We start from the raw sequence: 27,785 nt of genomic DNA, 5'->3' as shown, positions 1-27,785 counted from the left end.
TATGATAAATGTGACCCCTGTCCTTTAACTGGAATATAGATTAAGCAACATTTTTCCTTCTCCCAACTATGCCAGATAGCAGAGCATCTGCTGCTGCTATAACCCTGTGGCGAAAGAGCCAAGCCTGACTTTATTTAAGCTATAGAGAGGGGTGCTGAAGTGAAGAAGATGGTTTATCATGGTGAATGGAAAAGATGCTACAGAACAAGAGAGTGTGTCCTGACAAGGAGGTCAGCTCAAACCCTGGAAGCTGAAGGGGCTGGTGTGAGGCAGAGTTGAGTCATTTAATGCCATTGGTATTGAGGGGGAAGGAAAGCGCTAATTTTGGATGGTTTGTATCAGATTAGCAGGAGCATCTGACTTAAGAAAACAGAGTAATTATTGGGTTTTGTCAAGTGAAAAGTGCGGTTTGGCTTTGGATGCCACCTTTAAAATTTTACTTGAAAAGTGAGGAGGGTTGAAGAGAACGGGAAAGTTGAGAACTCTGGAAGGTGGGAAGAGAGAATTTTCTAAAGGTTTTGTAATATAAGTAGCAAACATTTGTGGATATATATTTGGAGACGAGAGAGAGGAAACAGTAATGAGGGCATGACTGCCCCCAAAATGGGGAGAGATGGAAAGGACTTTACCCAACCATTTTCCTACCAACATTAAAGGGATAAAACATGCCTTCTGTAGGGAAATGGATGTCCCATTCCATCCAGAGGGATGGGTGTGCTTTTTTTTCTTTCTTTTTTTCTATTTCTTTTTTTTTTTTTTTTTGAGATGGAGTCTTGCTCTGTCGCCCAGGCTAGGGTGCAGTGGTGCAATCTTGGCTCGCTGCAACCTTGGCCTCCTGGGTTCAAGCAATTCTCCTGCCTCAGCCTCCTGAGTAGCTGAGGTTACAGGCGCCCACCACCACGCCGGCTAATTTTTGTGTTTTTAGTAGAGACAGGGTTTCACCATGTTGATCAGGCTGGTCTCAAACTCCTGACCTCAAGTGATCCATCCGCCTCGGCCTCCAAAAGGTGGGATTACAGGTGTGAGCCACTGTGCCCGGCCAACGTCTGTTATTTTGTAGAGTTGATTGGTATTTGGTTATCAAGGCTGTGCTAAGATTTGCAGCGATAGAGGAATAAACATTTACGTCTGCCTTTTAAGCTTCTCTTCCAATGAGCTCAAATAGTGGTTATGATATTAGAGAGAGGAAATGCTGGCTGGACAAATTTCCTCTACTTTTGCTTTAGCTAAGATCCCCAAGAGGTGAAATATTTGCTGTAATATGGCATGTGTGCATTCATTCATATTATCTGTTCATTCATCAAATATGTATTGGGCTAGATCCTGTGCCAGGGCTGGACAGACAATGCTAAGAAAGTAAAATTCCCCGCCCTCATGGAGAATAACATTCTTCACAGAGTTTGTGGGGAACAGACTCCCTCCAGTACCTTGTGTTGCTCAAGTCTTAATCTCATCCTCTGCTCTGGATTTAAAAGCAAAAGTGGCATCTCTGGGTCTCTTATGTAATATTTGGAGGAACATTACACTTCCCATGTATATTTCATGCCTCTTTCCCAAGATTTTACTGCTGCTTCTAAGTGCAGCTAACAGTAGGTAGGAAACTTTGACCTCTCTTTCACTTTGCCCCCTTAGGACCTCCAGTTTTAGACTTCATCAAGCAAGCCTGGTTTCATTTCTTCTTGCTTAGCCTGATGAACCAGTGTGCTGTACACCACTGTTGGAAACACTGGTACAAAGTCCTGGTACAGAACTCTTTCTGAATATTAATCTCCTGTATTGCTATGCCAGAATCAGGTAAGAAGGGGTGTGTGTGTGTGTGTGCGCGCGCGCGCAAGTTTGTGTACTCACAAATGTGGGCACACCATTCTGTATATTAGAAGGAAAGTCTGTGATTAGCTGTGAGCATAAACACAGCTAACCTGATTCCGGGTTGCATCATGAATACAGATCCCAGAGCAGCTGTCAAGCTTTCCCCCTCCTTATCTCATCCCGACCTTTTGGGAACAAAAGTGCCCAGACATCTCCCCCTGCAGATTAACAAGCTGCACTTCAGAGGAGCATTTACTGATAAACATCTGCCTTCCAAAGAGAAACCATTTATTTAACAAGCTGCTCTTTAGAAATTTATAGATGCAGCTTGCCTTCTTGCCATTGCTCTAAATCAAGATTCCCTTCTTTGTCCTCCTCTATTTTTCTTTACTAAAAATTTGCTTGTTGAGCATTGGTATAATTTCCAAGGAGTCAGTGTTCATAATAACATAAATTTTTTTAAAAGCCCCAACTCGGTTTAAAATTACTTTTTTGTTCACTCATAAAGGATATTTATGAGTAAAATCTATAGAACCCAGTTTGTCATATTAAACTGCCAGGCTGTGCCTTCAAATGCCTAGAAAAGAGAAATGCATTTAACCACCAAATCTCCAACAGACTTCATCCTTATCACTCTTTGGTTTTGTGTATGTTGACCTGCTCTTGGTCACTCTTGTGTTGTGTGTTTGAGGGTATAGATCATTTTGTAACTTTACTTACGTTATAGGGTATATGTATTATCTCCCAGATTAAACTGTAGGATATTTAAAAGGGCAAGAACTCTCTCTTCCGCTTTCGTTGTATGTTTTAGAAGCTCTAAAGAGTTTGAAGAGAGCAGATGTGATGTGTGTTAACTAATAGTCTGATCTGAAGTGCACAGTTGTGTGAGGGGACTCTGAGGTCAGATCTGTCTTTGATCTTTTCAGAAGACATGTATGTGATTAGCTGTAGTGCATAAATAGGGTTCCATGTTGTGTCATAAATGCCTCCCCTCTCATGCCTTCAAAAATCAGTCACTGGGGGACCTTGGGCAGGTTGTATGCCCTCTCTACGAGGCAGCTTCCTCATCTGTAAATGACCATAGTGCTACCACTCACCTCACAGGACAGTGCAAGAAATCAATGCCTTAATCCACAGAAAGCTCTCAGCACAGGACTTGGCTTTTAAAAGAAATCTTCATTAACTGAAGAACAATAATGAAGACCCTTGGGAGAGGTTTAATTTTTTCAATTCTTCAAAGCCATGCTTTACAGAAAAAGTGAATGCAACACCTCATCAAAATACCTCATTTGATAGACAATGTGTATAAATCTCCCTGTGAATGCCAGTAGCACAAGAGAAGTGTAGGGAGGGAAACCTGACTGTGGTGAGACTGGATATTTTCCAGAGGGAGCTGTAAACATTGCAGCTATAGACAGCCTTCCTGTTACAGATTTGACACCTTACAAATGGATTACTCTGCTCATTAGGATAATTATACCAGACATGCTGGATGGTTTAGTGGAACCCATCTCACACCTGGAAAAGCACCCCAAATACACTAAATTATACTTGCATTAATGTCTTAGTCCATTTGTGTTGCTATAAAGGAATACCTGAGGCAGGGTAGTTTATAGAGAAAAGAGGTTTATTTGGCTCATGGTTCTGCAGGCTGTACAAGAAGCAGGGTGCCGGCATCTGCTTCTGGTGAGGCCTCAGGAAGCTTCCAATCATGGAGGAAGGCAAGGGGAGCTGGCTTGTCACATATTAAGAGAGGGAGCAAGATAGAGGGGGAGGGAGGCGCCAGGCTCTTTAATAACCAGATTTCCATGAAGTCACTCATTACAGCAGGGAGATACCAAGCCATTCATGAGGGATCCACCCCCAAACACCTCCCACCAGGCCCCACTTCCAACATTGGGAGTCACATTTCAACATGAGATTTGGAAGAGACAAATATCCAAATTATATCAATTAAGAAAGCCAATTTTAAAATGTTGCATTTTTTATTATAAAACTTTTTTATCACAGAAAGCTTGTAAACTATATACAAGTATACAGAGAATATTTTCTTCCATTGTTTTTCATTTTCCTTCTCTCTTTTCTCCTGTCCATTCATGAGTGAGTAGGCTGAATAATGGCTTCCAAAGATATCGATGTCCTGGAGGACATCATGTTAAGTGAAATAAGCCAGGAACGAAAAGACAAATACCAATGATCTTGCTCAGATGTGGAATTGAAAAAAGTTGATCTCATAGAAGTAGAGAGTAGAATAGAAGTTACAAGAGAATGGAACAGTTAGGGAGATGTTGGTAAAGGATAAAAAATTTCAGGTAGGAGGAAGATGGCTTTGAAGATGGAGGAAAGGGCCACGAGCCAAGGAATGCAGGCAGCTTCTAAAGGCAGAAAGCCAGGAAACAAAATTTTCCCCTAGATCCTCCAGAGAGTGTGGCCCTGCTGACACCTTAATTTCTGACTTGTTTCTCCAGAACTGTAAGAGAATAAACATGTGTTGTTAATAAGCCACCAAGTTTGTGGAAATTTGTTACACAGCAGTAATAGAAAATGAATACACCATAAAGCTATCAATTTTTATATCTATCAACCTACCTACCCATGTATCATCTTTTTTTATATGACTGATATGTTATAGTATATATGTATATATCCATGTATTTTCTGTATATGTTTTATTGTGGTAAAATACACACACATCTTGTTATGCGACCATCACCACCATCCATCTCTAGAACTCTTCATCTTGCAAAACTAAATTCTGTACCAACTAAACAATAACCCTCCAATCCTCCCTCATGCCTGGCCTGGGGCAACCACCATTCTACCTTCCATCTCTGTGAATCTCTGTGAATTTGACTACATACCTCATATAAGTGGAATCATATGGTATTTGTCCTTTTGAGACTGGCTTGTTTCACTTAGTGTAGTGTCCTCAAGGTCCATCCGTATTGTAGCATGTGTCAGAATTCCCTTCTTTTTTAAGGCTGAATAATATGGATTGGCTTGTCCCTCTAGACATTTTTTTTCTGCCAGTCATACCACAGGGGTATGACTCTGTAGCCCAGGCTGGAGTCCAGTGGCATGATCTCTGCTCACTGCAACCTCCACCTCCCAGGTTCAAGTGATTCTCCTGCCTCAGCCTCCCAAGTAGCTGGGATTACAGGCACCCAACCACCACGGCTGGCTCATTTTTGTATTTTTAATAGAGATGGGGTTTCACCATGTTGGTCAGACTGGTCTTGAACTCCTGACCTCAGGTGATCTTCTCACCTCGGCCTCCCTAAGTGCTGGGATTACAGGCATGAGCCACCGGACCTGGCCTATTATTATTATTATTATTTTTATATTAGCCATCCTAACAGGTGCGAAGTGCTATACCATTGTGGTTTCTGCATGTACGTATTTTGTGAATATATGTTTTAATAAGCCAATTACAAATTTGAATCTTTCAGAGAAGACCATAGGAATACAAAATTTAGAGAATTGTAATTTATAAAAAGGGAATGCTATGTTCTTCAAATTTTGTAAGTTACTTTTTTATTCATACCAAGTATTTTATGTATTTATGGGGTACATGTATTTGTTAAATGCATAGAATGTGTCAAGTCAGGATATTTGGAGTATCCATCGCCTTGAGTTATTTATTTATTTATTTATTTATTTATTTATTTATTTATTTATTTGAGATGGAGACTTGCTTTGTCGCCCAGGCTGGAGTGCAGTGGCATGGTCTTGGCTCACTGCAACCTCCACCTCCCGGGTTCAAGTGATTCTTCTGCTTCAGCACCCCCCGAGTAGCTAAGATTATAGGCATGCGCCACCATGCCTGGCCAATTTTTGTATTTTTATTAGAGATGGGGTTTCACCATGTTGGCCAGGCTGATCTCAAACTCCTGACCTCAGGATAGGCGGGTAGGTGATCCGCCTATCTCAGCCTCCCAAAATGCTGGGATTACAGGCGCGAGCCACTACGCCTGGCCCACCTTGAGTATTTATTACGTCTATGTGTTGGTAACATTTCAAGTCCTCTCTTAATAGATACTTTGAAATATACAATACATGGTTGCTAACTATAGCCACCCTACCCTGCAGTTGAACATTGTGGCTTATTTGTTCTGTCTCACTGTATATTTGTACCCACTAACCAACCTCTCTTTATTCAAACCCCTCCAACCCACACCCCCTTCCCAGCCTCTAGTGTCTATCATTCTGTTCCCGATCTCCGTGACAGCAGTTGTTTCGGCTCCCCATGAGTGAGAACAATAGATATGTATATTTTTAATTCATTTTTTTCCATTCAGTTTTATATCAGTCTTCAAATTTTAAAAAATGCCTATAGAACAATCTATTTTAAACATGTACTGTAATTTATGTAACCATTTTTTTTGTAGAACATTAGGGCATTTTCAACATTTTAGCATTGTAGGTTACAATAGTGTGAGTATAATTGAACCCTAACCCTTTATTCATATGTCTGAGAATTTCCTAAGAATGAATTACTCAAAGCAGCGTTACATTTAAAACCATTGGTATGCTTAAGCAGATTGCTTTCCCAAAGGGTGTTTCAGTTAGCAGACAGTGAGCGTGCTGGGTAGCACATCTTTTCAACACACTTGCTCAGGTGCAGAGTATCTCCAGAATACAGATGAGGACACTTGTGAACTTGAAGCACCACAGTAGCAGAATCCACTTGCTTATTTGAGTATTTGGGGGTAAATAGGCTCATTTTTTGGTGTTTTTTTTTTTTTTTTGAGACAGAGTCTCACTGTGTCGCCCAGGCTGGAGTGCAGTGGAATGATCTTGGTTTACTGCAACCTTCACCTCCAGGGTTCAAGTCATTCTTCCACCTCAGCCTCCCGAGTAGCTAGGACTACAGGTATGCATGCCCATGCCTGGCTAATTTTTTTTTTTTTTTTTTTTTTTTGAGACTGAGTCTCACTCTGTCGCCCAGGCTGGAGTGCAGCGGCGCGATCTTGGCTCACTGAAAGCTCTGCCTCCCGAGTTCACACCATTCTCCCCCCTTAACCCTCTGAGTACCTGGGACTACAGGCGTGCACCACCACACCCAGCTAATTTTTTGTATTTTTAGTAGAGACGGGGTTTCACCGTGTTAGCCAGGGTGGTCTCGATCTCCTGACCTCTTGATCCGCCCGCCTCAGCCTCCCAAAGTGAGTTTTTGTATTTTTAATGGAGATGAGGTTTCACCATGTTGGTCAGGCTGGTCTTGCACTCCTGACCTCAGGTGATCTGCCTGCCTCTGCCTCCCAAAATGCTGGCATTACAGGCATGACCCACGATGCTTGGCCTCAATTGTCTTCAAAATCAACAATCCTATATTGAAAAGTGAGGCCAGGCACAGTGGCTCATGCCTGTAAACCCAGAACTTTGGGAGGCCAAGGTGGGTAGATTGCTTGAGGTCAGGAGTTCAAGACCAACCTGGCCAACATGGTGAAACCCCATCTCTACTAAAAATACAAAATTAGCTGGATGTGGTGGTGTGCACCTGTAATCCCTGTTACTCTGGAGGCCGAGGCAGGAGAATCACCTGAATCCAGGAGTAGGAGGTTGCCATGAGCTGAGACTGGGCCACTGCACTCCAGCCTGGACAACAAGGTGAGACCCCATCTCAAGGCAAACAAACAAACAAACAAATAAATAAATAAAGACAATTGAACCTGATTTTTCCCTTAGATTCTCCAGAGAAAGAACTTCTATATGGAAAGAGGCAGATTGCTGGAAGGAGTAAATAATTCACAGGCAACTCATAAGCCCTGAGCTCTGGTCTGTCTCTGCCAATTAAATGCTGTGGAACTTTTGGGTAAGTCATTTAAAATATCTGGGTTTCAGATGATTCAGTTACATATGAGTGGGTCCAACCCTCGAATCTTCTCACTTGTCTTAGTGATGATGAGCTAATGATGTCTGGTGGAGCCTCATCTGTTGAGATTTTGGAGGCGTGGGTTAAAGTTGTGTCCCTCAAAGCATTTCTTCCTCTCAGGCATACCAGAGGTGAGATTCACAGACCACAAAGATAGTATGAATTTAAACTGCAAATGCAGGAGAAAATGATTCATGGTTAGAATTCTCTGAGTAATATTGGTTTTAAAGACAATGTAACCTAGAGGACAAGATGAGACCAGAAAGCTCTCTTGTCACACCTCTTTGCCAGTGGGTGGATGTTATTCCTAATCTACCCTTTTACTGAAGTGTAAGCCTTTGAGGGTGCTGATACTAGATAACTTACACTCTATCTTTCTACTATAGATTCAAGGCTTTATCTCCTGTCCTCACATGGCTGTTAAAATAGTAGCCCCTCAGTTATCAAGTCCAGCAACATTTATCAGGGCAATCTGAGCTGCATTTCTGTTTCATTTCTGGCTTTGCCCCGAGGGATTTCTCTTACTTTCTTGCATGTTCAGTTATATATTTAAAAGCATGTTTATTATATTTTGTCCATCATTTCCAGGTGTTTTTTGATAGGAGAGTTCTCAGTTAATTTACTATATTGCCATAAATGGAAGTCAGCCCTCTAAATTCTATGATTCTGTGACTATTAACCACTTTTCTCCCATTTAGCTAATTTGGATATTTATCTTATTTTATCTTGATTAATTGGGTGTTCTGACTCCATGGTGTGTTGGAAATATCCTCAGTTCTCTTGGAGGAATATTAATAAGAAATTGCATAAGTGAACCAAAAAAACCTAAAAGCTAATGGCTGTAACTTTGATATTTACATGTTGGGGCTGACCCTAGCATGGAGATATTCAGTTGTCCTCCCTCTAATATTTCAGCCTATGCCATGATACAGACCATTAAGGTCACTTGTGTTGCTTTACTCGGCAAGTATAACTTGTGATATACTTGTAATATTGTGAAAGATTAAACTTAAATGGCAATATTAAATGTCAGCAAAAGTTAAATCAGTGGTGTACTAAAGAGACTCCAGTTCTATCTAATGCCTAACATAGGGAAGGTCTGACTGCCCTTTGGACTGGATATGATCTTGGGTTTCTTAGACATTGGAGGCTGAGGTACCTTATCTACTGCTTCAAAGTTCTGGAGGCTCTACAGCTGCTATTAACGTGTCAGTAGGGTTGGTTTCTTCTGAGACCTCTCTCCTGGGCTTGCAGGTGGCCATCTTCTCCCTGTGTCCCAACGTGGTCTTCCCTCTTTGTGTGTCTGTGCCCTAATCTTTTTTTCTTATAAGGATACCATTCAGATTGGATTAGGATCCACTCGTAATAACCTCATTTTACCTTAGTTATCTAAAGACCCTATTTCCAAATACAGTCGTGTTTTGAGGTACTGGGTGGTAGGACTTCAATATTTGAATTTGAGGGGACAAAATTCACCCTTCAGGAATGTAAAAGGTGGTCTGCTAATAGGCCTATGGATTATCCAGTCATTTTTTTTTTAAAGATAAGTGATTGTATTTCTTTCTAGAGCTATTATAGTGGTTCATACTGGCTTAACTTTATTATTCTCTTCCATCAATTTTCTAATTTAATAAAAGTTAAAACCTTCTATTATGAAAAATTTCAAACTCTCACAAAAATAGAGTAAATAGTATAATGAATTCAGTGTCCTCACTGCCTAGTATTATGGGTTGAATTGTGTTTCCCAAAAATTCATATGATGAAGTCCTAACCCCCAGCACCTCAGAATGTGACTGTATTTGGAGATAGGGTCTTCAGATAATTAAGGTAAAATGAGGTCCATGAGTGGACCTAATCCAACCTGACTGGTATTCTTACAAGAAGAGGAGATTAGGACACACACACACACAGAGAGAAGATCATGTGGGGACATAAGAAGATGGCCATCTACAAGCCAAGGAGAGGGGCCTCAGAAGAAACCAATGCTGCTAACACCTTGCTATCAGTTACCTAGCCCCCAGAACTGTGAGACAGTACATTCTGTTTTTTAAACCACAGAAGACACGTATTGCATGACTATTTTTTTTTAAGTCCAGAATAGGCAAATCTGTAGAGATAGAACATAGATAAGTGATTGCGCAGGGCTTATAAGTTGGAGGTAATTGGAAAGTGACTGCCAGTGGGTATCAGGTTTCATTTTGGGGTAATGAAAATGTTTGAAAATTGACTGTTGTGATGGTTGCCCAACTCTATAAATATACTACAAAACATTGCACTATACAAATTAAATGTGTGCATTGTATGATGTGAATTAAATTCCAGTAAGCCTGTTTTTAAAGACTCAAAGAAAATTAAAGAATGACTGAAAACTTTCCAAGTTTGATGAAAATTATAATGCTACAAATCCAAGAATCTCAAAAAACCTTAAGCACAAGAAAGGTTAAGAACATGACCCCACGCCGGGTGTGGTGGCTCATGCTTGTAATCCCAGCACTTTGGGAGGCTGAGGCGGGTGAGCCACTTGAGGTCAGAAGTTCGAGACCAGCCTGACCAACATGGAGAAACCCTGTCTCTACTAAAAATACAAAATTAGCCAGGTGTGGTGGCACATGCCTGTAATCCCAGCTACTTGGGAGGCTGCCGCAGGAGAATTGCTTGAACCCGGGAGGCAGAGGTTGCGGTGAGCCAAGATTGTGCTATTGCACTCCAGCCTGGGTGACAGAGCAAGACTCCAACAAAACAAAAACAAAAACAAAAACAAAAAAAGAAACAAAAACAAAAACACATGACCCCAAAGCGCAACATCATCAAATTGCTTAAAATTAATGATTTGGGTCCTCTGGAATTAAAAGAAAAGAGAGAGAGAAACTAGTGATAAGAAGAAAGCAGTCAGAGGGAGTTGGGGAATGACGTTGTTTACAGAAGGATGACAACAGATTTCTTCTCAGAAAAAATGTAAACCAGAAGACAGTGGTACTACATTTTTGAAGTTTAAGTGCTGCTTGACTTATGATGGGGTTATGTTCCAAAAAACTCATCATAAATTGAAAATATCATGTCTAAAATACACTTTCAACTTACATTTTTGATTTATGATGTGTTTATCTAGACATAATTCCATCATTAGTCAAGGAATGTACTGAATGTGTTTCACTTTTACACCATCATAAAATTAAAAAGTCGTAAGTCGGGGAAAATCTGTATTGCAAGAAAAACACTGTCAACCTAGATATCTTTGCCTAGTGAAAATATCTTTCAGAAATGAAGATGAGATAAAGGCTTTTCATACCAACAAAAGTGGAAAGAATTCATCATAAGAAGAATTGAGTGAGAAGAAATGCTAAGAAAGCTCTTCAAGTAGAAGAAAATGATACCAGATGGAAATCTGGATCTCCACGAAGGAACAAAAAGTATTGAGAATGGGAACTATCCTATGTGGGTAAATATGAGAGTTTTTAAAATTATTTAAGTCTCTTTAAAGTGTTTCTCAGTCTGTTTTTAATTTTATTCTCTGACAAAGCATTTTTAGACCTTTTTCCCCAACCAAATTCTCCCCACCTTGTGCATAAAATTTTAATACCACAGATATACCATGTATTTGTTTATGTTCTGTGGCCTTTTGGGGAAATACAAGCCATTGTAATATTGAACATTTTTTTCAGTCTCCAAGAACTTTATTTTTATTTTTTTGCCCCTTGGTGGGTAGGAGTGGGCAATATAACCCCATTGAGAATGCAGGCTTTAAAGCAGAATTGGTTGTTTAAAGAGAAAATGACAAATTATTGTGTGTTTTATGACATATGTGAAAGTAAAATATATGGCAACAATAGCACAAAGCTGAGAGAAGAAGAATTGAAGTATGTTCTTATACTATTTGTGAAGTGATGTAATATCACTTGAAGGTAGACTGTGATAACATAAGATGTATAGTATAAACCCTAAAACAAACACTAAAATAACACAAGAGGAGGTATTGCTAATACAACAACAAAGGGGGTAAAAGTAAATAATAAAAAACCTGAATCCAAAAGAAGGAATAAAAAGAGTAAAGGGAGCAAAGAACAGATGGGACATAGAGAAAATGAGTAGCTATATGGCAGATTTAAATCTAACCATATCAATAATTATATTAAATATAAATGGTATAAATACCCCAATTCAAATGCAGAGATTGTCAGACTGGACTAAAGAACAATACTTTACCATATGCTGCCAACAAGGAACCCACTTTAAGTATAAGAAACAGCTTAGTTAAAACAAACAAACCACTATTGCCATCTATCAAGAATCCCTGCATATTATTTTATTTATTAATTTTTTTAATTTTTAATTTTTTTTTTTTGAGACGGAGTCTTGCTCTGTCACCCAGGCTGGAGTGCAGTGGCATGATCTCTGCTCACTGCAACCTTCACCTCCTGGGTTCAAGTGATTCTTCTGCCTCAGCCTCCTGAGTAACTGGGATTACAGGCATGCACCACCACACCTGGCTAATTTTTGTACTTTTAGTACAGACAGGGTTTCAACATGTTGGTCAGGCTGGACTCAAACTCCTGACCTTGAGATCCGCCCACCTCGGCCTCCCAAAGTGCTGGGATTACAGGTGTGAGCCACCATGCCCAGCCTATTTATTTATTCATTTTAAGATAGGGTCCTGCTCTGTTGCCCAGGCTGGAGTGCAGTGGTGCAATCTCGGCTCACTGCAACCTTTGCCTCCTGGGTTCAAGCAATTCTCCTACCTCAGCCTGCCGAGTAGCTGGGATTACAGGAGCGCGCCACCACGCCCGGCTAATTTTTTGTATTTTTAGTGGAGATGAGGCCTTGCCATGTTGGCCAGGTCGGTTTCAAACTCCTGACCTCAGGTGATCCATCTGCCTCGGCCTCCCAAGTGCTGGGATTACAGGCACGAGCCACAGCACCTGGCCTATTCTTACTTTTAAATCTTGTACTATGTACATCTTTCTGAGCTTCATCAAGTCCTTTCTGGAATGAGGCAAGATTTATGAGTGATACTTCGGATGAAACATAATAGATTTAAACACTTATTTCAGAAAGGAATAAAGACTTACGTGTCAATATGAAAAAATGAAGGAAGATAAAGCAATATATTAAATCAAAAGAATGTAGGAGAGAAAACATAAAAATAAGAGCAAACACTGATTTTTTAAAAAACAACACATCCTAGAAGAAAGCCCAAATTTGGTCTTTAAAAGAGACTGATAAAATAGTCAGCTATCTGGTGAGATTGGTAAAGAAAAAAATGGTAATATTGAGGTGAGAAAAAGGGATATAACTATAGATACAACCAAAATTAAAAAAAGATAAGAAAATACTATGAACAGCTTTATGGTGATAAATTTGGAAACTTAGACAAAATGGATAAATTCTTAGAAAAATATGACCTATAGGGAAACTGTCTCAAAAACAGAAATAGTAAGACTGACTAGCTCAATATATATATAAGGAAAATAAATGAAAGTAGTAGTTAAAATTTTTTACCCACATAAAACACCGTGCCCAGATGATTTTTACAGGTAAGTTCTAAAAAGCTTTCAAGGAACACATTGTTCTAATCTTAGACTTAGTTTTCTAGAGCATAATAAAAGATCAAATATTCTCCAACTCATTCTATTAGCTTAATTTAATCTTGATGGCAAAATCAGGCAAGCCCAGCAGAAGAAAAGAAAAAATCTAATTGCAACTTTAGCAAAGATGAAATTCTAAACCAGTGATAGAAAATAGAATCCAGTCATAAATGTAATAAAAGGTACTGTATCATAATCAATCTAGATTTATTCCAGTAATGAAAGAATAGTTTAATATTAGTGTGATGGCTAATACTGAGTGTCAACTTGATTGGATTGAAGGATACAAAGTATTGATCCTGGATGTGTCTGTGAGGGTGTTGCCAAAGGAGATTGACATTTGAGTCAGTGGAGTGGGAAAGGCAGACCCACCCTTGGGTGGGCACAATCCGATCAGCTGCCAGCATGGCTAGAATAGAAGCAGGCAGAAAAATGTGAAAAGAGAGACTGGCGTAGCCTCCCAGCCTACATCTTTCTCCCGTGCTGGATGCTTCCTGCCCTCGAACACTGGACTCCAAATTCTTCAGTTTTGGAACTCAGACTGGCTCTCCTTGCTCCTTAGCCTGCGGTGGCCTACTGTGGGACCTTGTGATTGTGTGAGTTAACAATCCTTGATAAACTCCCCTTTTATATATACCTATTCCATTAGTTCTGTCCCTCTAGAAAACCCTAATACAATTAGGAAAGCACATCACACACACACACACACACACACACACACACACACGACTTTATAAAATTAAGAGATGAAAGGGGAAAAATGATATGATCATATTAATAGATACAGAAAAATTAAATAATGCTTTTTAATGATAAAAATATAGAAAACTAAGAATATTAAAGAATATCCTTGATCTGATAAAAGCTATCTATTAAAAAGCCACATAAAACACCAATCTTTTTTTTTTTTAGATTCAGGAGGTACATATGCAAATTTGTTACATGAGTATATTGTGTGATGCTGAAGTTGGGCTTCTATTGATCCTGCCACCCACATTGTGAATATAGTACCTGATAGGTAGTTTTTCAACCCTTGCTCATTCCCTCCCTCCCCTCTTTTGGAGTCCCTAGTGTCTGTTGTTCCAATCTTGCCCAAAACATCCATCTTAATGAACAACCTAATAAACATTCTCATTAAAAGAAAAGTCAAGTTACTTAAACATTGAATTGGTCCTATCCAGTGCAGTTAGACAAGAAAAATATTTAAGTCATAACTTATGCTTCTAACTAGGACAAATTAGGTTACAGTGAACTGAAGCTTTCATACAAAACAACTAGAAAGATTGTTTTTTGAAAAAACTGAAAGCATCACAAACTATCTGAGGCAAACAGACCCTATCAGCCACGATCCCTAGAGAAGAACACCAGAGTGAGGAAAGCCAACCTCATGCCGTTTTTTTTCCCTCCAAGTATTTGCCAGTTGTTGGTCATGGGAGGCGGGAAGATGAGATTCTGGGCAGAAGGCCTAGGCAGAAAGCTGCTGCTAAGAAGAGAGATGCCTGCTGAAATGTTGGCAATCTTATAGGACTAGAAAGACAGAAATTGGAGTTTAGGGCTAATAAGTCTTTGGAATTTGGAGTGGAAGGGAGCAGAAATCCTGGTCACAAGGGAGGCACAGCACATTTTTGCCCAACAAACCGCTCTTTGTCTTTCTAGGGACTTGTTGACTTTTTGAATTCTTAAACTGCTTTTGAAGCAAAGCAGAAAACTCCCAATGGGTAAAGCAGAGTTTTCTTCCTTCTCACAGTGCTGGGGAGGCCAGAGTTGGAATTCAAGACCCAGGGAGAAGGGCTTCAGTCAGCACTCCAGAACCTCAGCTGGGAATCCTGGAGGCTATACCCTATGTATGGGGAAAATGAGAGGTAGATGGAAACTAAAAAACAAACAAACAACCAGTCCCTGATTAGTTGTGACTTTATCTGCCTACCAGAAAATAGGACTAGCCCTCTCTGGAAGATGATAGCATTATCCAGAACCTCATACACAAAATTTACCCAGGACACTCATGAAGAGGAGGAAGAAAAGACAACATAAACAGACATACAGGTCACCTACTTATTGGAGTTAACAGATGGATGTTCAAATCTGTATTATTCTTACATTCAAGAGAATGAATGACAAAGAGCAGAATTCCACTGGAGAACTAGTTAACCAAGGCTAGAAGGCTTCATTGAAAGACTTTGTCAAGCATGAATAAAGCCACTATAAACTTGCACAAGTCTCTTTGTGAATACATTTTTATTCCTTTAGGTAAACGCCTAGCGGAGGAATTGCTGGGTCATACATAGGGTAGGAGTATTATAACCTTGTAAGAAACTGTCAAATGGTTTCCAAAATGGTTTCACCCATTTATATTCCCACAGACTTTATTCATAATAACCAATCCTGAGGGAAAATCTATAATGTTCATCAAAAGAAGGAAATCCTGGCTGTGCCTATAATCACAGCATTCTGGGAGGCCAAGGCAGGAGGATCACTTGAGCCCAGGAGTTCAAGAACAGCCTGTGCAACATAGTGAGATATCGTCTCTACAATTTTTTTTTTAATTAGCGGGGTGTGTTGACACACACCTGTGGTGTGGTCCCAGCTACATGGAAGGCTGAGGTGGAGGATTGCTTGAGCGCAGGAGGTCAAGGCTGCAGTGGTTTATGACCACACCAGTCCACTCCAGCCTGGGTGACAGAGCAAGACCCAGTCTCAAAAGAAAAAAGAAGGAAATCCTGTCATTCATGACATCATGGATGAAACTTCAGGGCATTATTCTAAGTGAAATAAGCCAGCCATAGAAAGACAAATACTGCATGATCTCACTTAGGTGTGTGATATGGTCTGGCTCTGTGTTCCCACCCAAATCTCACCTTGAGTTGTAATTCCCATGTGCTGGGGGAGGGACCTCATGGGAGGTGATTGAACCATGGGGCGGTTCCGCTGTGCTGTTCCCATGATAGTGAGTGAGTTCTCATGAAATCTGATGATTTTATGAGGGGCTTTTCCCCCCTTCGATCTGCACTTCTCTTGGTCTTCTCCTTCTTGCTGCCATGTGAAGAAAGACATGTTTGCTTCCCCTTCTGCCATGATTGTAAGTTTTCTGAGGCCAAGCCCTGGGGAACTGTGAGTCAATTAAACCTCTTTCCCAGTCTCGGGTATTTCTTCATAGCTGCGTGAGAACAGACTAATACAATGTGGAATCTAAAAGAGTCAAGTACATAGAAGCAGAGAGTAGCATGGTGGTTGCCAGAGGCTGCAAGGAGGAGGAAATGGGGAGCTGTTCGACAGGTGGAGCTCCAGTTAAGCAGGATGACTGTGCTCTAGAGATCTACTGCATAATGTAATGACTATATTTAGCCATACTACATTGTACACTCAACAGTTTGTTAAGAGGGTAGATAAAAAATTTGTTAAGAGGGTAGATCTCATGATAAGTGTTCTTACCGCAAAAACAAAAACAAAACCAATGTCCATTGACAGGAAAATGGGTAAACAATTCATGGAATATTCATACCCTGGAATACTATTCAGCAGTAAAAGGAATGAAACAACTGATCTAGACCCAACAGTATGAACAAATGTCAAACTCACTCTGTTGGGCAAAAGAGCCCAAATGTAGAAGAACACATAATTTCATGATTTCATTCATATGAAGTACAAGAATAGGCTGAAATAAAGTCAGATGCGGTGACTTACGCCTGTAATCTCAGCACTTTGGGAGGCCAAGATAGGGGAATTGCTTGAGGCCAGGAGTTCAAGACCAGCCAGAGCAACATAGTGAGACCCTGCCTCTACAAAAGTTGGAAAAATAACCAGGCATGGTGGTGTGTGCCTATAATTCTAGCTACTCTGAAGGCTGAGGCAGGAGGATTACTTGAGGCCAGGAGTTCAAGGCTGCAGTGAGCCATGATTGTGCCACTGTACTCCAACCTGGGTGACAGAGCTAGATCCTGTCTCTAAGAAAAAAAAAAAGAAGAATAGGCTGAAGTATTCTACAGTGATAGACTTCAGAACGGTTATCTGTGGGAGTTGGGGACTGACTGGAAGAGGACATAAGAGCAATTTTGGGGATAATAGAAATGTTCCATGTATCTTGGTTGCAGTAATAATTCTATGAGGTATATATTTATCAAACCTCAATGAATTGTACACCTAAGATATCTGCATTGCACTTTATGCAAATTTAACCTCAAGAAGAAAAATAATTTCAACAATATCGAACTCTAGTTAATAGGCTTGCTTTTCTCAGTGGCTTGGCTTAGCAATTCTAAAACTATTGTAGATATTCCTCTCTGTTGGAGAAAGTAGTTACAAACATGGAGAGGAGAAAAGACCATTGCCAAAGCCAGCATTCTCTGGTATTTTTTTAATCCGAATTTCTTAAAAAATTCTAGAATTTGGAAACATTTTGGACAAATGGGAATTCATTGTAAAAATAGATTAGAATCTTAATACTTACATCTTTGATATGTCAGTTCTCACTTAACATTAATTTCAAGACCATATCCTAGATGTCTAATAGATTTTGCTTTACGTTGGAGTTTCCAAAGAATGCCTTTTAGAAATCCTTTCCTATAAAAAGAAACAGTGGTTTTTCAAAATATGTACATAGAACAAAAGGACTTCCCTGTCAAAATAGGCAGGGTCCTCGGTGAGACCTAAATATTCTGCTGTTTCTACTTTAAGCCTCTTAGCTGCGTTTCTGTTTCTATAGAGCAAGAGCAGATCCCAGAAAAGTAATTTTTCTTCTTTTGTTGAAACTTCTTTATCTGGCAGAAAATGGTAACTCATCAAACCTGCAGCAGAAGGCAACTTTTCAACTCTCAGTCAATTTGATCAACATTCAGCATCCATCAAATGAAGGATTGGGAGTGACAACCTTAAAACATCCTGCTCGGCTACTGGTTATTGATTCTCTATTCAGCCTGATGGATGAAGATGCGAAGGCAACAAGTGAAAGTGCAAACCTGGCTGCCGGCCTCCTTCATGCCGTGTTAGGTTAGGCAGGATTTGTGTCTGAAAAGCACCATTGTTGGTTTTACCAAAAATGCACTGCCGTCATCACGACCAATCAGAATGTCACCCTAGCTGGAGATCTGCTCCTCCTGGCCTTTCCTTGGGATTTTCAGAAAAGCTCAGAAAACAATTTACAATAAAACGTAATTACTTTTAGCCTGGCTGTTTGCGATCCACTATGATTGGAACTATTTTGGGGATGACGTGTGTGATTTATGCCAAGAAGAAAACACTAGGTGTGATAGTAGTATGAAGGAACTTGTAGGAAGGGTTTGATTTATTTTAGAGATTCAGTTCTTTTTGAGGTCTTTAGAAGCATTGATTCATATTAAAATAATAAATGTGCTAATTATAGTTGAATCGTTTCAACTCATTAAGCCAGTACCGCAAGACCTCTCATTAGCCATGTGACATGAGTGGTTAAGAATGATTATGGGTGGTGTCCAAGGACTCCGATAGTCAATCAGCTGGTGCACGGCTGGGCTAACCTTGAATAACATCACAAAGCAATAGATCTTTCTGGCAGCATCCTTCTCCCTAAATCCCGCCCCCAGCCCCATAAGTGTTCAATGCCCTTAGGTTTTCTGCCTCTTAACACCTCTGAGAGGTTTCCCTGGCCAGTTGCCTTAAGAAGGATCAAGTTAATGAGCTGTGCTTTATGAGGACACTTGCACCATCCTGTTATAATAATTTATTTAGATTTCTCTCCCTACTAGACTGTAAATTCTAGTCAATAATTTTTATTGAATTAAATAATGTATAAAGAATGCTATAAATAACTTATACTAGTTTATCTAATTCAAAGTCATTAAAATTTAATAAACTAGATTGGAAGTTCCTGGTAGACAGAGTAAGTATTATTTAAGTTGCAGCCCCGGGATATAAGACAATATCTGACACAAAATGGTCACTTAACAAATAGTAAAGAAACAATGGTGATGGTCTCTTACCTGCAAAGGAGCAAGTTTTATGGGAGTTTTTTTTTTTTTTTTTTTCTTAGAGATGGAATCTTGCTGTGCTGCTTAGACTGGACTTGAACTCCTGGGCTCAAGTGATCTTCCCACCTCAGCCTCCTGAGTAGCTGGGACTCCAGGTGCATGCCACTGCACCTTTATGAGAGAATTCTGACCTTAGAGGGAGTAGACTATTAGATGGGCATCTTTCCAGTTGCCCTGGGGTTGTGGCCTCTCACTGGGAGCTCCAAAAGGGGAAACACTCGTGTGAGTGACCCCCTTTAACTCAGATCTAGCAGAGCCATGGCAAACAGCTGGACGACAGTAGTGAGTCTCCTGTCACTGGAAGTGTCCAAGGAAAGTCAGGTTGCATCAAAGTTGCTGGACCAGGGTCCCTTTTTGAGTGGATTACATGAGCTCCGTGGTTCTGTGGATGGGGCACTTATTTACTCCTTCATTCACAGAGTGACAAAAGTGAACTGTCATTGTCATCTATCCATGGCTCAGCATTACCAAAGAAGCAATGAGAACATTTTCCAACGCAGAGCGTGAAATGCTTATCGCAGCTAGCTGGAATGCTCAAGCACACAAATCAATTTCCATGTTAATTAGTATCTGCTGTACACTGTGAAAATGGAAAGAGCCACAAAACCAAAGTTACATAACTAACTTCCAGCTGCAGCCTGTGTCACCTGAAAATCCTTTTAGTAACTTTGTTCTGAGGATATCTTGCCTGCCTGAGAAACTGTGAACAAACAGATTCAGGTAAACAATAAGAAAAGATTTTGAAATCTCTCTTCCTGTAAGAGGATGTAATTTGGCTGCATGTTGTATATTTACTTGAGTTGATTGAAAGAGGAAAAAAGAAACTCATCTGGTACCATGCAAATCAGCCCATGAAACATCTAGAGGGTGTGATATTTTTGCAAAACAGTCCAGCCAGTTTACACTGTTGATTTAGGAAAAAATATATTCTTTCACCTTCATTCTAAGTTAAAGGTTTGTTTTGAAAATGGAAGGAAACTCATGCTTCACTCCTGCTTCTGTCCAGCATTGACATGGAGGCAGTGGAAAAAAGAAAGAAAGGAAGAGGTGATGAAGGTACCTTTAAAGATGTGATGCTGACTTAAAAAAATTTTTCGGGACCGACTCATATTCAGAGAAGGACTGTGTGGTAGATAGAGCTCCCTCTCCCCTCTCCCCTCTCCCCTCTCCCCTCTCCCCTCCCCCCTCCCCCCTCTCCCCTCCCCCCTCCCCCCTCTCCCCTCTCCCCTCTTTCCACGGTCTCCCTCTGATGCCGAGCCGAAGCTGGACGGTACTGCTGCCATCTCAGCTCACTGCAACCTCCCTGCCCGATTCTCCTGCCTCAGCCTGCCGAGTGCCTGCGATTGCAGGCGTGCGCCGCCACGCCTGACTGGTTTTCGTGTTTTTTTGGTGGAGACGGGGTTTCGATGTGTCGGCTGGGCTGGTCTCCAGCTCCTGACCGCGAGTGATCCGCCAGCCTCGGCCTCCCGAGGTGCCGGGATTGCAGACGGAGTCTCGTTAACTCAGTGCTCAATGGCGCCCAGGCTGGAGTGCAGTGGCGTGATCTCGGCTCGCTACAACCACCTCCCAGCCGCCTGCCTTGGCCTCCCTAAGTGCCGAGATTGCAGCCTCTGCCTGGCAGCCACCCCGTCTGGGAAGTGAGGAGCGTCTCTGCCTGACTGCCCATCGTCTGGGATGTGAGGAGCCCCTCTGCCTGGCTGCCCAGTCTGGAAAGTGAGGAGCGTCTCTGCCCGGCCGCCATCCCATCTAGGAAGTGAGGAGCGCCTCTTCCCGGCCGCCATCACATCTGGGAAGTGAGGAGCGTCTCTGCCCGGCCGCCCATCGTCTGAGATGTGGGGAGCACCTCTGCCCTGCCGCCCCGTCCGGGATGTGAGGAGTGTCTCTGCCCGGCCGCCCTGTCTGAGGGGTGAGGAGGCCCTCTGCCTGGCAGCCGCCCCGTCTGAGAGGTGGGGGGCCCCTCCGCCCGGCAGCCACCCCATCTGAGAAGTGGGGAGCGTCCTCCCTCCTCGTCTGGGAGGGAGGCGGGGGGGGTCGGCCCCCCGCCCGGCCAGCCGCCCCGTCCGGGAGGTGAGGGGCACCTCTGCCCGGCCGCCCCTACCGGGAAGTGAGGAGCCCCTCTGCCCGGCCAGCCGCCTCGTCCGGGAGGGAGGTGGGGGGGTCAGCCCCCCGCCTGGCCAGCCGCCCCGTCCGGGAGGCAAGGGGTGCCTCTGCCCGGCCGCCCCTACTGGGAAGTGAGGAGCCCCTCTGCCCGGCCAGCCGCCCCATCCGGGAGGGAGGTGGGGGGGTCAGCCCCCCTCCCGGCCAGCCGCCCCATCCGGGAGGGAGGTGGGGGGATCAGCCCCCCGCCTGGCCAGCCGCCCCGTCCGGGAGGGAGGTGGGGGGATCAGCCCCCTGCCCGGCCAGCCGCCCTGTCCAGGAGGTGGGGGGGGCGCCTCTGCCCGGCCGCCCCTACTGGGAGGTGGGGAGCCCCTCTGCCCGGCCAGCCGCTCTGTCTGGGAGGGAGGTGGGGGGGTCAGCCCCCGGCCCGGCCAGCCGCTCTGTCTGGGAGGGAGGTGGGGGGGTCAGCCCCCGGCCCGGCCAGCCGCCCCGTCCGGGAGGGAGGTGGGGGGGTTAGCCCCCCACCTGGCCAGCCGCCCCATCCGGGAGGTGAGGGGCGCCTCTGCCCAGCCAGCCGCCCCGTCCGGGAGGGAGGTGGGGGGGTCAGCCCCCCGCCCGGCCAGCCGCCCCGTCCGGGAGGGAGGTGTGGGGATCAGCCCTCCGCCCGGCCAGCCGCCCTGTCCGGGAGGTGAGGGGCGCCTCTGCCCGGCCGCCCCTACCGGGAAGTGAGGAGCCCCTCTGCCCGGCCAGCCGCCCCCTCCAGGAGGGAGGTGGGGGAGTCAGCCCCCCGCTGGGCCAGCCACCCCGTCGGGGAAGTGAGGGGCGCCTCTGCCCGGCCGCCCCTACTGGGAAGTGAGGAGCCCCTCTGCCCGGCCAGCCGCCCTGTCCAGGAGGGAGGTGGGGGGTCAGCCCCCCGCCCGGCCAGCCGCCCCGTCCGGGAGGTGAGGGGCGCTTCTGCCCGGCCGCCCCTACTGGGAAGTGAGGAGCTCCTCTGCCCGGCCACCACCCCATCTGGGAGGTGTACTCAACAGCTCATTGAGAACAGGCCATGAAGACAATGGCGGTTTTGTGGAATAGAAAGGGGGGAAAGGTGGGGAAAAGATTGAGAAATCGGATGGTTGCTGTGTCTGTGTAGAAAGAGGTAGACATGGGAGACTTTTCATTTTGTTCTGTACTAAGAAAAATTCTTCTGCCTTGGGATCCTGTTGATCTGTGACCTTACCCCCAACCCTGTGCTCTCTGAAACATGTGCTGTATCCACTCAGGGTTGAATGGATTAAGGGCGGTGCAAGATGTGCTTTGTTAAACAGATGCTTGAAGGCAGCATGTTCGTTAAGAGTCATCACCACTCCTTAATCTCAAGTACCCAGGGACACAAACACTGCGGAAGGCCGCAGGGTCCTCTGCCTAGGAAAACCAGAGACCTTTGTTCACTTGTTTATCTGCTGACCTTCCCTCCACTATTGTCCTGTGACCCTGCCAAATCCCCCTCTGCGAGAAACACCCAAGAATGATCAATAAAAAAGAAAAAAAGAAAAAAAAAAAACAAAACAAAAAAAAAAAAAAAAGATGTGATGCTGATCATGAGGGCGCAGCGGGGAAGAGAGTCTGCTTCCCTCTGTCTCAACCCTCTCTCAGCTTCTTACCACTTCATCCTCTGCCAGTAGGGACAACATCTTCCCCAAAACCTTTTTAAGTAGGAGGTTTGAGCAAAGGAAAACTTAGGCACACATCTGGAGGACTGTGGGGACTGGTGTGTGTGTACACTGAGAAGAACCATGTAAACTCTAAGGATTTTCCAAGTTCTAACATTTTTATTTCATCAGAGAGAGAAGATTTTCTTAAACGACTGTGAGGACACCATAGAGGTATGAGATATGGTTTGGCTGTGTCCCCACCCAAATCTCATCTTGATTTAATTCCCACATGTTGTGGGAGGGACCCAGTGGGAGATAATTGAATCATGAGGGCTGCTTCCCGTATACTGTTCTTGTGGTAGTGAATAAGTCTCACAGGATCTGATGGTTTTATAAGTGGTTTCTGCTTTGGCTTGGCTCTCATTCTTTCTTGTCTATTACCACGTAAGACATGCCTTTCACCTTCCGCCATGATTGTGAGACCTTCCCAGCCACGTGAAACTGCGAGTCCATTAAACTTCTTTTTTCTTTATAAATTACCCAGTCTTGAGAATGTCTTTATCAGCAGTATGAAAACGGACTAATACAGAAGGCGGGAGGAGGTGACAGGTATGCACTCCTGTGCTGGACAGGGGGAGAAATATGTGCATGTGGATGAGAGTGAGTAAGCATGAAGGAAAACAAAATAACAAAGAGAAATGCGTGATGATGGTTGGGGAACTTGTGGAGACTGAGAAGAGAAAGGAGAGGATTGGATGTACAGTTAACCCTTGGACATCTCTGGGGTTAGGGGCACTGATCTCCTTGCAGTGGAAAGTCCATGTATAACCTTTGACTCTCCCAAACTTAACTATTAATAGCCTACTGTCGACCAAAAGCCTTACTGAGAACATAAGCAGTTGATTAAAAACATATCTGGGGCTGAGCATAGTGGCTCACGCCTGTAATCCCAGCACTTTGGGAGGCCAAGGCGGGCGGATCACCTGAGGTCAGGAATTTGAGACCAGCCTGACCAATATGACGATACCCCCATCTCTACTAAAACTACAAAAATTAGCCAGGCGTGGTGGCATGCGCCTGTAATCCCAGCTACTTGGGAGGCTGAGGCAGGAGAATCACTTGAACCTGGGAGATGGAGGTTGCAGTGAGCCGAGATTGCACCATTGCACTCCAGCCTGGGCAACAAGAGTGAGAAAACAAAACAAAACAAAACAAAACAAAAACCATATTTGGTATATGTATTATATACTGTATCCTTACAATAAAGTAAGCTAGAGAAAAGAAAATTTTATTTAAAAATCATCAGGAAGAGAAAATATATTTCCTATTAAGTGGAAGTGGATTACCATAAAGGTCTTCATTCTCATCATCTTCACGTTGAGTAGGCTGAGGAGGAGGAGGAGGAAGAGGAGGGGTTGGTCTTGCTGTCTCAGGAGTGCCAGAGGCAGAAGAAAATCTGCATATAAGTAACGTGTGTTGTTTAAGACTCAACTGTCCATAGGAAGAACTTTCATATTTGGAATTGTCTCACTTGATTACGGAGATTGAGAAGTCCCATGATCTGCCACCAGCAAGGTGGAGACCCAGGGGAGTGGGTGGATAATTCAGCCCAAGTCCAGAGGCCAGGGCAGGGGCACCGAGGGCAGGAGAAGATCTATGCCCTGGTACTCAGGCTGGAAGGAAAAGGGGTGAATTCCTCTTTCCTCCACCTTTTTGTTCTATCCAGGCTCTCAAGGGATTGGATGGTGTCCACTCATATGGGGGAGGGCCATCTCCTTTACTGAGCCCACTAAATCAAATGCTAATCTCATCTAGAAACACCCTCACAGACATCCAGAAACAATGTTTAATCTGGGCACCCTGTAGTGCCGTCAAGTTGATATGTAAATTTAACCATCACACCCTCCAACTTGATTCAGGTCTCTACTCAAATGTCATCTCAGACATTACCTACCACCCCCTAAAAGGGCAACTCCTCTCTCCCTGCTCAGTCACAGTCTAGCTCCCTAATATGCCTTCTTCATAACACGTCACTACCCGATACTATGTTATGTGTTGAATGATTGTCTGCCTCCTTTACTACAGAGGCAGGTCCATGAGGCAAAGACTGTTTTGTTAATAGCTGCCTTCAACACCTAATGTCCAGTGCATAATCAGAGTTCAATAAATATTTGTTGAATGAATATATAATTGAATGGTTGTCATGTGTACATATTTGCTCCCCTTCCTCTCAGTTTTTGTGTCTGAACCTCCTTCCCTGCCTCACACGGTGCCTAGCATTTGGGAAGTGACAAAGTGCCTAGAAAGAAAAGCAGCTGTCCTCTTCCTTGCTCCTTTTATCTTCCAGCCACTGAGAGATTAACTTTTAACTCTCTAGTAGTTACTCCAGGACTACTTAAGTAATGATTGTGTCATGACCGAAGTTGGCTGCCTTTATTCATATGAAATGGGTATGAATGATGGGTATACCGTTTGTATACAAAAAATAAAATTTGAAACCCCTCAACCATCAGAATAGACCCCTCCTCTTGGCCAAGGACATTCCAAAGTGAACCTGAAAAACTAGTTCGGGTCATAATGGGAAGGGGAGATCGGACATGCCTCATAACCATTAACATCAACGCAGACCTTAAGACTGGTAGATTAAACTCTTTAAGTCTGACAAGAAACATCTACAATCTGTTCTCTCTGAAGCCGGCTACCTGGAGGCTTCATCTGCGTGATTAAACCTTGGTCTCCACAAGCCCTTATCATAACCCAAACATTCCTTTATATTGATTCCAGTCTTTAGATAATAACCAACTGTCAATCAGAAAGTCTTTGAATCTGCCTATGACCTGGAAGTCTCTGCTTCCAGTTGTCCTGCCTTTCTGGAGCGAACCAATATACACCTTACATGTATTTGGTTGATGTCTTATGTCTCTCTAAACTATATAAAGCCAAGTCATAGGCTGACCATCTTGGGCACATGTTGTCAGCACCTCGAGAGCCTATATCATGGGCATGTCTTTAACCTTGGCAAAATAAACACCTAAATCAATTGAGATGTCTCAGATACTTTTTGGTTTACAAGTTCTTGGAGCTCCTTCCAGGAAAACATCATTATTAATAGTTGTGATTCCTAGGCTGCTTAAGATGGGAAGCCATCTGTAAGTCCTACTGTTTACTTTTGTTTCATGTCCAAACAACTGTTATGTTTGTTTATTTACAAAAAAAACCTCACCTCCTCAACCTGAAAAGCCTTAAGGCTAATGGCCTTTTTTTTTCTTTTTTTGAGACAGAGTTGTGCTCTATCTCCCAGGATGGAGTGCAGTGGTGCGATCTTGGCTCACTGCAACCTGCGCTCAAGCGATTCTCTTGCCTTAGCCTCTCGAGTAGCTGGGATTACAGGTGTGCGCCACCATGCCCAGCTAATTTTTTGTCTTTTTAGTAGTGATGGAGTTTCGCCATGTTGGCCACACTGGTCTTGAACTCCTGGCCTCAAGTGATCCACGCATATCTGCCTCCCAAAGTGCTGGGATTACAGGCGTGAGCCACCGCGGCTGGCCAGGCTAATGGCCTTTCCCCCTGCTGTGGTAGAGATTTCCTCATCCCAAATGGAAGATGTGCCAGCCCTATGGAACAGAGCCAAGATGAAAAGGGCCACCTTCTCCCCACCAGCGCACCCTCAGCTGGCTTTCAGCTCACCCTCGGCTCATCCTCTGCTAGCCCTGCACAGCTCTGCCCCACTTCCCAGTTTGTATCTAACAGCTCTTCACTTTGCCTGAGCATCTAAGGCAACTGACAGACTAAGCAATGGTTTTGTTCATTGAGGGTGTGGTGTCAGGATCATCAAGCTGCTATTGACTTTAATTAGCACTCCTCCAGGCTGTGAAACTTCATTACCTGAAGCTAGTGACAGTACAAAGTTGTAAGAATCTTTGGAACACATCCAGTCTAGTCTAGAAAACACCAGAGGAGCCACTGTGACCATCCCTAAGGGTTTTCTGAAGTTGTTGATTGAGATAGTGACCCTGGTGGTGAATGGTCCCACTTCTACTTCCTCCACCAACCCACAGTCCTGTGATAATGAAGCACTTTGCATATACACTGTAGAATTTAAACACATAATACAACTTTGTGGCCTGGAAACAATTAATTTGATGTCTGAATTGGTTTAAAGTTTTGTCTGATCCGATTATTTCGTTGTGCCCAGTTCCTCTTGACTAAAAGTGCTTGCTCTCCCAGATGCATGTTCTCCCCTCAGCCCCTTTCCCTCCCTAAGATGGTATGTGGAGCAGGGGTGAGGCTTATGTAAGTCTTGTGTGGTAGGGAAGAGCTGTGATGCTTAAAGGGGCTGTGGCTTTGGCGGGGAGATCTCCAGTCTACCTGGGACCTTCTCACCCTGCTAGCATTTGCAGTGTTAGCCGACGGCTATGTAATTTATGAATTGGCCTCTGTACCTGGCTAGAGCCCTGCCTGCTGGGACTATATCCATTCTGAAGCCTAGCTGTGACTCCCACTGGTCTGAACATGAGCATCCACTATAGCCCTACAGATCCACCTCTTCCCTGCTACTGTGACCTCTGGGCAGCCACTTCTCTGCAGACTCCATCAGTCACTGGGGTCTTGCAAGACCCCAGTGGAACTGAAGAAGGCCCAGCTGAGCTCACCTGACCATCCTGTGTGGCCCCAGTGACTTTGAAGTGGTGGCATCCCAGGTTGGTACAGGAAAGCCTATGAGGATGGGAGGAACATCAACCCCTTCCTACAGTCCCTCAGAGTAGAAAGGAGGGCTTTTCTT

General features: G+C 43.5%; 1 long non-coding RNA gene across 3 annotated transcripts; it reads left to right on the top strand.

The window, feature by feature from the left end:
* LOC117977550 (uncharacterized) lies at positions 1-25,152 on the top strand. Of its 3 annotated transcripts, none has more exons than XR_010109890.1 (5): positions 1-1,794; positions 6,565-6,682; positions 7,498-7,624; positions 10,944-11,123; positions 18,031-18,624. It is a non-coding gene; the product is annotated as an uncharacterized LOC117977550 (long non-coding RNA). The 3 variants fall into 3 exon arrangements; XR_008621181.2 differs by lacking the exon at positions 1-1,794 and adding an exon at positions 19,271-25,152 and having other exon boundaries at positions 4,965-6,682; positions 18,031-18,252; XR_008954784.2 differs by lacking the exon at positions 1-1,794 and having other exon boundaries at positions 4,965-6,682.
* Positions 25,153-27,785: the final 2,633 nt, after the last annotated feature.

Source organism: Pan paniscus, chromosome 1, assembly GCF_029289425.2.
Source record: "Pan paniscus chromosome 1, NHGRI_mPanPan1-v2.0_pri, whole genome shotgun sequence".
NCBI lineage: Eukaryota > Metazoa > Chordata > Mammalia > Primates > Hominidae > Pan > Pan paniscus.
The sequence above is the reverse complement of the archived record's forward strand: the minus strand, read 5'-3'. Positions and strand labels throughout refer to the sequence as shown.